The following is a 10,877-nucleotide window of genomic DNA, read 5'->3' on the forward strand; positions in this document are numbered from 1 at the left end:
TCACTAATATGAGAAAGTGTGAATCACGGTTGGGCATGAGTGTAGAAACGTTTTGTTGCTCTGTTCTATTAAAACGTTTCTGTGTGTGTGTGTGTGTGTGTGTGTGTGTGTGTGTGTGTGTTTTTGGGGGGTTTTTTTTGCTAGGTCTGGAAAAGCCAAAAAAAAAAAACATGCTGAATCTTTACTAAAACAAACCTACTGGCTACTAAGCAAAGTTGATGATTTAGAAAACGAAACAGAGAGAGAAATAAACAATGTAGGAGTATAGAGTATGTGGTTTGCCTCATAAAATGGAAGGAGAAAATGTGGTTAATTTCCTCACCAGGTAGATTCCAAAAGTGTTAAACCTTCTGGAGCAGGAGGATTGATTACTTAACTATAGCTTTCTCACAAAACCTCCAACTAAGGACATAGTCCATCCCGGGTCTATAATTGTTAAATTCATTTCACATGTGGATTTAAAAAAAAGTTTAAATCAGAACTGCTTGAGTAAACCCCCTCTGAAAATTGGTAGTTCTGTTATCAGATCTCATAATGACTATTTCCAGAAAGTAATTTAAAAAAGGAAAGTTTGCTTACCACTATTAAAGTCCCTAAAAATGGTATTAAGTGCTACATTTTATTTCCAGCAAGATTAAGACTTTCTATCAGAAGAAGCAAGTACTTTTGACTCTTAGGTTTCCTTTTTTAAATCTAACAAGGCAAGCACATTTCAGGGAAAAATGGACTGGACAAGCCTAATCTGGATGTAAGAGTGTTTGCTCTAACAAAAATAAAATAAATAAAATTACTCGTTAAAATGGAACAGTAATACAATGGAATAAAGTGTTTATCTAAAAAGTATATTAAAGTATATTTGTGTCTATTCGGTAATCTAAATCTAGAAATTTCACACGAGTCCAGAAGTATAGCTAAAGAGAAATGAAAGGGCCAGTTGTCTCTGGTGCAAGGTGTTAGGGGGCACAATTTCCAGTTGCTGGTATGGACTTTATTGCAGTATCTGCATTCAGAAATGAATGCCAGTGCTTTAATTGTAATGAGGACTGAAGCTCTGAAGTGCTTTGTGGGTGGTATTATGACTGTAGCAAGACACTTGTTTCATTAGTAAGCCATTTACTGCTGTTTTGTAAAGGTAGAGTACTTTTTTTTTGTTTTTCATCTTAGTATTGAAGAACACTAGATTGGATAATGACAATGAGCACTGGATGAGCTCACTACAGCTCTGCACAACACTATATTTTTCTAGACTTCAGTGCGACGTTTCTATTCATTTTCTGCAATGATTTAAATTATTAAACCTGGTGGACTTCTTTGAGACAGTTACCAAAGTTTTAGACGAGGGAAAGGAGGTCCACACAGCCTACCTAGACCTCGCAAAGGCTTTCAACACCATTCTCCATTCTGGTATTATAGACAAGCTCACCAGCCTGAACATAAACCCCTATGTCACAAGATGGGTTGCCAATTGGCTCACGGATAGAACCCACACGGTGAGAGTTGTCTAAACCAGTTACAAGTGGCGTCCCCCGGGGCTCAGTCCTGGGACCCCTCCTGTTCGGTATATACTTCTCAGAGGTACAGGCTAGCACAGGAGGACTATGGCTGACCAAGTTCGCAGACGACTGCAAACTGGGGGCCATAATTGACTCTCCAGCTGATACAGACATCCTCCAGAAGGGTCTCACTGAGACGGATACCTGGTGTCAAAATCATGGCCTCAAGCTAAATGCCAAAAAGTGCATAGTCATCCCCTTTGGAAAAAATAAAGTACCCGCAAGCTACCACATACATGAGAATCCCCTAAATACAGAAAATGTAATAAGGGATCTGGGGACCCAAGTAGATAGTAATCTCTCCGTTGATAATCATATTGCCAAGGTGGTTAGAAAATCCTTCTATGTGGTCCACCTAATCACAAAAGGGCTCTCATCTAGAACAAAAGGTTGTGCCCCTCTACTCATCACTCATCAGACCCATCATAGAGTACAACACCCAATTTGGAATGTACCTTACAAGACACCTGCAACAGCTGGAAAGACCACAGAAGTACCTCATCAAGAGGATTACTGGCCTCAAACATATGCCCTATGCAGCCCAACTGAAGAAACTCCAGCTGTACTTGGTTGCATACCGCTTACTCAGAGGTGATCTCTGCCTGACATATAAGGCCACGTCCAACCCAGAATTGATGGACATGCTCCACCTAAAAAAAAAAACAAATCCCCAAGAGCCACACGCTCTAGGGATCTAAACCTCACCACAACGATAAATAGGACGTGCTGGAGGGATAAATTCCTGTCCCAGAGACTTCCCATGCTTTGGAACAGGATTCCAATCTACATTAGGCAGAGCCCCTCACTAACACTCTTCAAGAGAAACCTTGACAAGTGGATGGGAAACAGAAAATTTACCCCGGGGATCACAGTAGTGGCTCTGCTGGACAGAGGCACAGGGAACTAATGGCTCTGCTAGACCAAGGCACATGGAACTAATCTAAGGGGGCGGTGAAAGCCAACACATTCTGGCTAGGCTTATAGATGCCCTCAAGCAGATAGCCTAGTACTTACCTATGAACCTATAGGTTTTGAGAATACATATTTATTTGACATTTGTTAACCGGGTTAGTCTGACTCGGCTACAAGCCCTTTTTCAACAGTGGCACAAGGAGAAAAGCTCCAAAACAAAAACATAAACCATGAATTGGTGAAGCACCCTCCAAGAGGAAAAAACGCTGAGAGAAGAAGGGAGCCACTTTTGAGATTTTAAGTATTTTTTCTCTGTTTATTTGCTAAGTTTTTCTGCATAGCTGCCTAGCTTGAGCATTTTCTGGCTTGTTAAACTTGATTTCTGTATTAGTAGCTGTATTTAGAGCACAACCAAAAGCTGTTTGCTGAATTTCCTGTTTGCACTTAATTTTAAATCGTTTTTTTCTTAAAACTTGCATATTTTCTGTCCTTGACCTAGCACTCTTGTGTGGGGTCATTTACTGCACTGTTATAACTTGATATTACTTGTGAACCTCTGCTATCTCTGTAAAAACAAAAACAAAAAAAAAATCTTGCTTTTTTCCCACTTTTCTGAGAGTTGAAAAAGTTCAGTTACAGGCTTGCTGTTCCTGAACTGTTTGAAAGTTTCTGTGAGGCCATTTTTGCTTGGGCTGAAGGAGGGTCTCTGTGTTCATCAGTGGCAGTGACTAACATTGAGCAGCTTCCTGCCCTCGGAGAGGTGGTTACTGACTTGAAACTGTAGTTTTATTGGCCACTAGGGGTCATTTCCATAACTCCTTCATTTGTCCTCAGAGGAGTGGTTTAAGGCAGTAACTTGTAGTTTATTGGCCATTTTGGGTCATTTCCTGTCTTTTCCAGCCCCCTGCTATAAAGCACGCTTTAGCGCGCATTAGCGCGATTTAGCCCGATTTAGAGCGGAGTTGCTACTGTTGCACACTAGGGCAGCAGCGGTTAAGCAGGTTTAAACTATTCGGGCTACCTAAAGTCCACTCTTCAAATTTTCCCTTAAAACTACCTTCCTCGAACTATACTACTGATCTAATCAGCTTATCCTATAATTAAAAAGATCATCTCTACTTGACTCCAAGTAGACTATTCTCTATCTGTTAAACGTAGCACTTGCTCCTACAGTACTTATTACCTTGATACGGCACTCTTGTCATAGATAGTACCCCAAAAGGCAACCCCCATTTCTCGGTCACCCACGTCCCCCGGAATCTTTTTTAAAGTTTTTTTGTCTATTCCTTCTAGCATGTCGAGGGATCAGTTGCTAGTGTCCTCTCCTGCTCAGCTGGTTAACCTGGGAATATTGAGGCAATGTTACAATTGCCTCATGTACACAGACAACCCTCTCCTCCTCCCACAAAACACAAATACATGCGAGAGATGCAACTATACGGCCAAACTGGAGGCTGAGCTCTCTCAACATAGGACTGGCATGACCAGTCAGGAGGAGAAGGCTACCACACACACTATAGACCCAGTCTCACATAGTACCATTACAACCTCAAATCATACACATAAACACACAAAGACATACTCGGAGGCTCTGATCAAAAATCTACCAAAACAGCAGAGGCCACCAAAGCAGACACCCAAACAACCACCACCTCAGAACACAACACCTGCAACACATAGACCTCACAGTCAGAGTGTCAAACAGTCACAGCCCTTAAGGCCAAACACAATGCCAGACACACTAGTCATTGGTGACTCCATAGTCAGACACACTGGCGTCCCGCTCACCAGACTGAGTAAGGAGAAGGTCACAGTAAGCTGCCTGTCGGGCGCTAGAATCCACCACATAACGCAAGCACTCAGGTCTCTCAACAGCAGGTACAAATATGACTCAGTCATTGTCCACGCTGGTGTAAACGACCTGAGACGTACCTCCTTGGACTACATGAAAAGAGACATTGAGGAGCTCTCTGATTATGTAGCCCAGGCAGGTATGACCCTGACCTTGAGCAGTATCCTACCTTCACCAAGAATGATGCCACAATACAGAGATAAGATGATCAGCTTTAACAATTGGCTTAAACACTGGTGTCATTCAAAGGGGATCCAGTGTCTGTCTGCCTGGGACGACATGCTGGACAAGCCACGCTGCTTCGCAAGGGACGGCTTGCACCTGTCACCCCTGGGATTCCGGATATTGGCAAAGGCTCTTGCCACCCCATAGTGCCTTTTTAGGCAAGGCTCAAATTCTAAACCTACCACCCTAGAACACAAAAAGGAAAAAACTAAGGGTAATGCTGCTCAATGCCAGAAGTCTAAATCTCAAAATGCACGCACTCGAGGCCCTTCTCGGTATGGAGAACATCGATGTCTGTGCTGTGACAGAAACCTGGTTCAAGGCTCCTGAGAGCACCCCAGCGCTATCAGGTTTTACCTCATATCATGCGTTCCAGCCCCAAAATCCAGACAATACCAAGAAAGGAGGGTATCCATATTCATCAAGGACACCCACACCTCAAGACTGGTGGCAACGCACGATGCATCGGAGACCATCCAGGTGCAATTAACCATAGGCAAGACTGCTCTGCAAATTGTAGCATGTTACAGGCCACCCTCACAAACTCAGGAACCTCACATGGCCTTCCTGAAAACACTAGAGGGATAAATGTATCACCAAACACCATCATACTAGGTGACTTCAATTACCCTAATATAGACTGGGAACACTACTCAAGCCCAAACACCCTAGCCCAAAAGTTCCTGGAATTCATAAACTCAAATGCCATGGAACAACTAGTCACCATCCCACAAGAGGAGATAACATACTTGATCTCATCATCACGAACATGGGAGCACAATGTTCAACACCGGAGGTGTACCCTCACTGGTGAGATCAGACCACAAACTAATCTCGCTGGAGGTCCTCATCCCACCCCCACCTGAAATAAAAAGACCACAGTAAAGAACTTCTCAAAAGCCGACTTCACACTTCTAAAGACTAGTGTGGTCTCCTTTAAGGACCCCGAGCGTGGAAAACAGTACTCAAGCCGCTGAATCACTTACAAATGCCTTCTACCAGCACCTGCAGGACTGCATGGATAAGGCAATCCCAAGCAAAACAAAGACTCTTTGTACCAAAGGCAAGCGTCCAGTCTGGTGGACCCCAGCCATAAACAAACTCTACAACAAAAGGAGGAAGCTACTACAAGATAGAGCAAAATCCTTAAAAGGTAAGACACCCTTGATCACTATAAGTAAAAACTAAGAGCTCTCATAAAATCATCCAAAGCAAATTTCGAGAGAAAAATAGCTAAAGACTCAAAAGACAATCATAAGGCCTTCTTTAGCTATGTTAGAAACCTGGGAGGAAACCCCAGATATGCTCAGAGCTAGTTCAAAATGATGTGAAGATTACTGATCCTACAGACATTGCCAACATACTGGCTGACAGGTTCAGTGCAAACTTCTCCCCTCCCCAAAGGAGAGATATCTATACCAAAAGATTGCAGCCCCCAAACATCTCCAGCGCCCAAGTGAGAACTGCTCTCTCCAAAGCAAAAACACAGCATCCATGGGACCTGATGGTGTCCCCGGCTGTGTGCTCCATGAACTCAATGAGGAATTAAACCCACAGCTAGGACAGCTGTTTAATCAAAGTCTTACCTCTGGATACGTACCCAGGAGTGGCGCACTGCAGCTGTGGTACCACTTCACAAAGGCGGTGCCTCCACCGACCCTGGAAATTACCGCCCATTAGCTTGACAAGCCTTATCTGCAAAGCCATGGAGAGGATCATAATGGACCTCATAAATAAAGACATAGGGAATTTGCAGACTTTGGATCCAACCCAGTTTGGCTTTGTCAAAGGCAGATCATGCCTTTTAAACTTGGTTGACTTTTTGAAACAGTCACCAAAGCCATTGATGAGGAAAGGCAGTCCATACAGCCTACCTCGATCTGGCTAAGGCCTTCGATACAATACCCCACTCGGGTATCATTGAAAAACTCATCAGCTTAAATGTCAACCCATACATCACAAGATGGGTTGCAAACTGGCTGAGTGACAGAACCCACAGGGTCAGAGTTGCTGGCGCCATGTCAGACTCAAAGCCTGTCACAAGTGGTGTCCCACAGGGCTCAGTCCTGGGCCCACTCTTGTTTGGCATCTACTTTTCCGAAGTACAAGCAAACACAGGAGGGTTATGGCTGACAAAGTTTGCAGATGACTGCAAACTGGGCGCCATAGTAGAAAACACATCTGATACAGCTATCCTCCAGAAGGGTCTCACAGAAATGGATAACTGGTGCCAGAGCCACGGCCTAAAGTTAAATGCCAAAAAATGCATAGTCATACCCTTCGAGAAAAACAAGGTTACCCCTAGCTACCAAATAGGTGGCAATCCACTGAGCACAGAAGAAGTTATCAGGGACCTGGGGACCCAGGTTGATAGTAGTCTGTCATTCGACACCCATGTAGCTAAAGTAGTTAGGAAGACCTTCTACATTGCCCACCTTATCATGAAGGGATTCTCATCTAGATCAAGGGAGGTCATAGTCTCCCTTTACTCATCACTCATCAGACCAATGATTGAGTACAATGCCCCATTCGGAATGTATCTGACCCGACACTTGCAGCAGCTGGAGAGGCCACAAAAGTTTCTCACCAAAAGGATAAAGGGTCTCAAAATCTGTCCTATGCTGCCCGACTGAAAGAACTCCAGCTCTATTCAGTTGCTTACCGCTTGCTCAGAGGTGACCTTTGCCTAACATACAAGGCCATGTCAAACCCAGATTTGATGAATATGCTTCACCTCAAAAATCTAGATCCATCAGAGCCACAAGGGCGGAGACTTAAACCTTGACACGGCTATTAATAGGACGTGCTGGAGGGATAGATTCATCACCCAAAGACTCCCTATGCTGTGGAACAAAATCCCGGTACATGTGAGGCAGAGCACCTCGCTGGCCTTGTTCAAGAGAAATCTTGACCAATGGATGGGAGATCACAGATATACCCCAGGGATTACCTCAGTGTCACTGCTCGACAGAGGCACAGCAAAATAATGGGTATAGTTCCCCATACTAAAGGGGTGGCGTAAGCCACAAAACGATGGGCTAGGCTTGTAAATGCCCTCGGGCAGATAGCCTAGTATGAACCTATGAACCTATGAACCTATGAATGAATAAAAATACATAAACCATACCAAGATACACCAGTAGGGTACCTACTATACAATAAAGAAATTCTAAGGTATGTCAGTACAGAGACAGATTTTTAGACAAATCATATTTAGTTCCGTATGTACAGAGGGTAAAATGCATATAAAAGTTAGTGAAATATTAAATTACAGTTTGATTGATGAGGGGTGTAATTAAAGTAAGATATGTTACAGTTCTTATTTGACATTAAGGTAGAATTGCCTGCTAGAGGAAAAGATTGAAAGAAATAGGGGTAAGGAACATATCATTCCTTTAATTGGTCATATTACATCTTAAATGCAGTCTACCTTTTCAAATGATGTATTTTATTCTCTCAGGGAAAGGACTATATTTATTCCATATTTACTGGTAGGCTCTGCCCTACAAAAGTCTTCTTCCTTGTTTTAATGTATTTTATTTACACACACAAAGCATAATCATTTAATTAATATTAAAAACATATTTAGTATTTTAGCTTATTCTGTCATATATAAACATTGTTTCACATTCATTTAATTTTTTTCTTTCAAAAATGCAGTATTACATTCCTAATATCACTTTACATGATTAGCGTATTCTTTATACAAATCTTCTCATTAATATTCTCTGCCATGTTTTTTGTGGTTTTCTCTTAATATAAACATTTTCTTATACTAAGAGTTTTACCTTTATAGTCTTGAGTCAAGAATATTTCCGCGGTGGTGCAGTGGTAGCGTTGTTGACTCACAGCAAGAGGTTCTCCCGTTTGATTCTCAGCTTGGGTTGGGAGTGCCTTCTGTGTGGAGTCTGCATGTCCTCCCTGTGGTTGAGTGGGCATTCGAAAGACGCATTGAATGGGCATGCCTTCGTTGAAGGTTGGGCATTGGGCTGGCAACTCAACACCATAGAAACCAACTGCCAATCATTAGCGGACCGGAATTCCGCTGTGGCGACCCCTAACCGGGAAAAGCCAAAATACAAACAAGACTTGAGTCAAGAATAATGCTTCAGGATGTGCAAAGTACTTGTTTATTCCATAAACAGCGCTGGGAGACTGCCTTCACAAAATTTCAGATCAGTCTCAGAACAAAGAAAAATAATATTACATATATATCTTTTCTTATCAATTTCATGCATGCAGAACTTTGACATAACATAGCTTTTACCAAATCATACAATTTTAAAATAATTTGCGCCCTCATGCTTCTCGCTTAGAGCTTCACGTGATGACAAATTTACTTATTTATTTTCTGAAGAAGTTCCATATTAAATTAAAGGGATGAAAGCATTTAAAAATATTTATTGTTGCAGTTTCCTTGGCTGCCCTTTTTGGTTGTTCGTTTGTAGTTTGAGGGGTTTTTTTAATGCTGCTTTGTATTTTTTAAATAAGCTTTCACAACTTACATTTTTTCTTACTGAGAGTGAAGAGGTGATGATGCTGCTGCCCCCAGTATTATAGTGAAGTTTGAAGTGTTGAGCAAGTGGACTGGTCAGATTTACCATGTATGCCACAGACATAGCCTTCCTGTCTAAGCAACACTAAAGATAACTGTCATGAGTTGCTGAATTTCAGCTTCTGTGTCTACCATACTGCTGAATCTGTGCTGATCGGTTAATCTGCAAGCTGAGATGACCAATCTGAATCTGTGCTGATCGGTTAAGCTGCAAGCTGAGATGACCAATCAGCTTCAAGAAAGGTAGAAACAACATAGAATTTCAGGTTTACATTGTAAACTCTGGACATCCAGAGAAAGCCCTTTATTACTAGACAATCTAGAAAAAAACAGGTGTTCATTAAGTTTCTTTGGTAACTCAGCATTTCACTGAAAACATCATGGTGTGTCACCTTTGACATGCATGTCATAGGTTCGCCATCACTGCTATAGATTAAACATATGTTTCTAAAGGGATACAGTCTGTAATATTGTAATACAGAAGATAAAATTGAAAGAGAATATTTGCTGAGTTTTATTTAAATAATATACTTATAAATAACCTATATAAAGCATTTGTTTGATGCTCTAGCTCTTGCTCTCTTTCTATATATATGTATACATATATATATATACACACATACACATACACACACACACACACACACACACACACACACACACACACACACACAGAGGTCTTCAGATTTTAAATAAGTAGAGAATTAGAAGGGTAGTTTCAATGGGATTTCTATTCAAACTAAGAACCTTAAGTTCCATGGAAGGGAATAGGTTTACTTGTACTTTAGTTATCATCATTATTGCTTTTTGTTTTTGTGTCTGTGTCAGATAAAATGAGTTTTCAGGCAATAGCTTACCTTTTGTTGTCATAAATCCATTATCTTAAGGATCTGGGTTATTCTGGATGTAATAAGGGGTAGATTGGTTTAAGTACTTAAACTGCATGAAATACAAGAGGCCTTTTTTCAAGAAACCCATTTATTGCAAAATGATGTTAAAAGATGAAATGCAAATGAACACGCAGAACTAGTAATTCTTGCTTTAAAGAAAAGAGAAGGGGCAGCAATATTATGGAGATATTCTATTATAATACCTAGGTTTATTAACTTGTACAGTGACGATAAAGGTATGGTATATATGGTCATTACTGAATATCAAAATATAGGGCCAGATTTATGAAAGCTTGCACGGAATTGTAGAGTAGAGTAAGATGTCAGACAGCCAATATGTCTGCCGAACGATCCAGCAACAGCTGGCATAGGCGTACATGAGAGCTTCTAAAGCTACTCTTGCATGGACAGTGTCATGGTATGCAAATTACCTCATTTGCTGCTGAAAGCTATGCAAATGAGGTAAATCTGCAATCCAGGAAACACTAACCTGTCCAAGGAAGAGTAGTGTTATCTACAGAAATGTACTCCGTTAGTAACATAGTACTGTTCTGCAAATAGCTAAACAGAGCTATGACAGCTCCAAATAAAGGATGCATCCAGTTGAGGAAGCATGCCAATGGCCAAATATAAGGCCATTGGCATTTTTAAATGTTTAAAATTATTAAAATCTAATTTTTTCCCCCGATCTCCGATGTTTAAGCATAGCGCAGCGCCGCGTAAACGTGCGGCGCTTAAAAAACAAGAAAATAATTTAAAAATAGCCAGAAATAGGCATTTTCACTAAAAAGCTTATCCTGCCATGCAGGTGAATGGCAGGTGACATCATGAGGGTGTGTGTCAGAAAGGCTGTATGCTTATTGGAGCACAGTATCTTGTGTTTGCCCTGA

The sequence above is a fragment of the Protopterus annectens genome, chromosome 1.part0 (genome assembly GCF_019279795.1).
Source record: "Protopterus annectens isolate FY-2018-M chromosome 1.part0, PAN1.0, whole genome shotgun sequence".
In the NCBI taxonomy this organism is placed as follows: Eukaryota; Metazoa; Chordata; order Ceratodontiformes; family Protopteridae; genus Protopterus; species Protopterus annectens.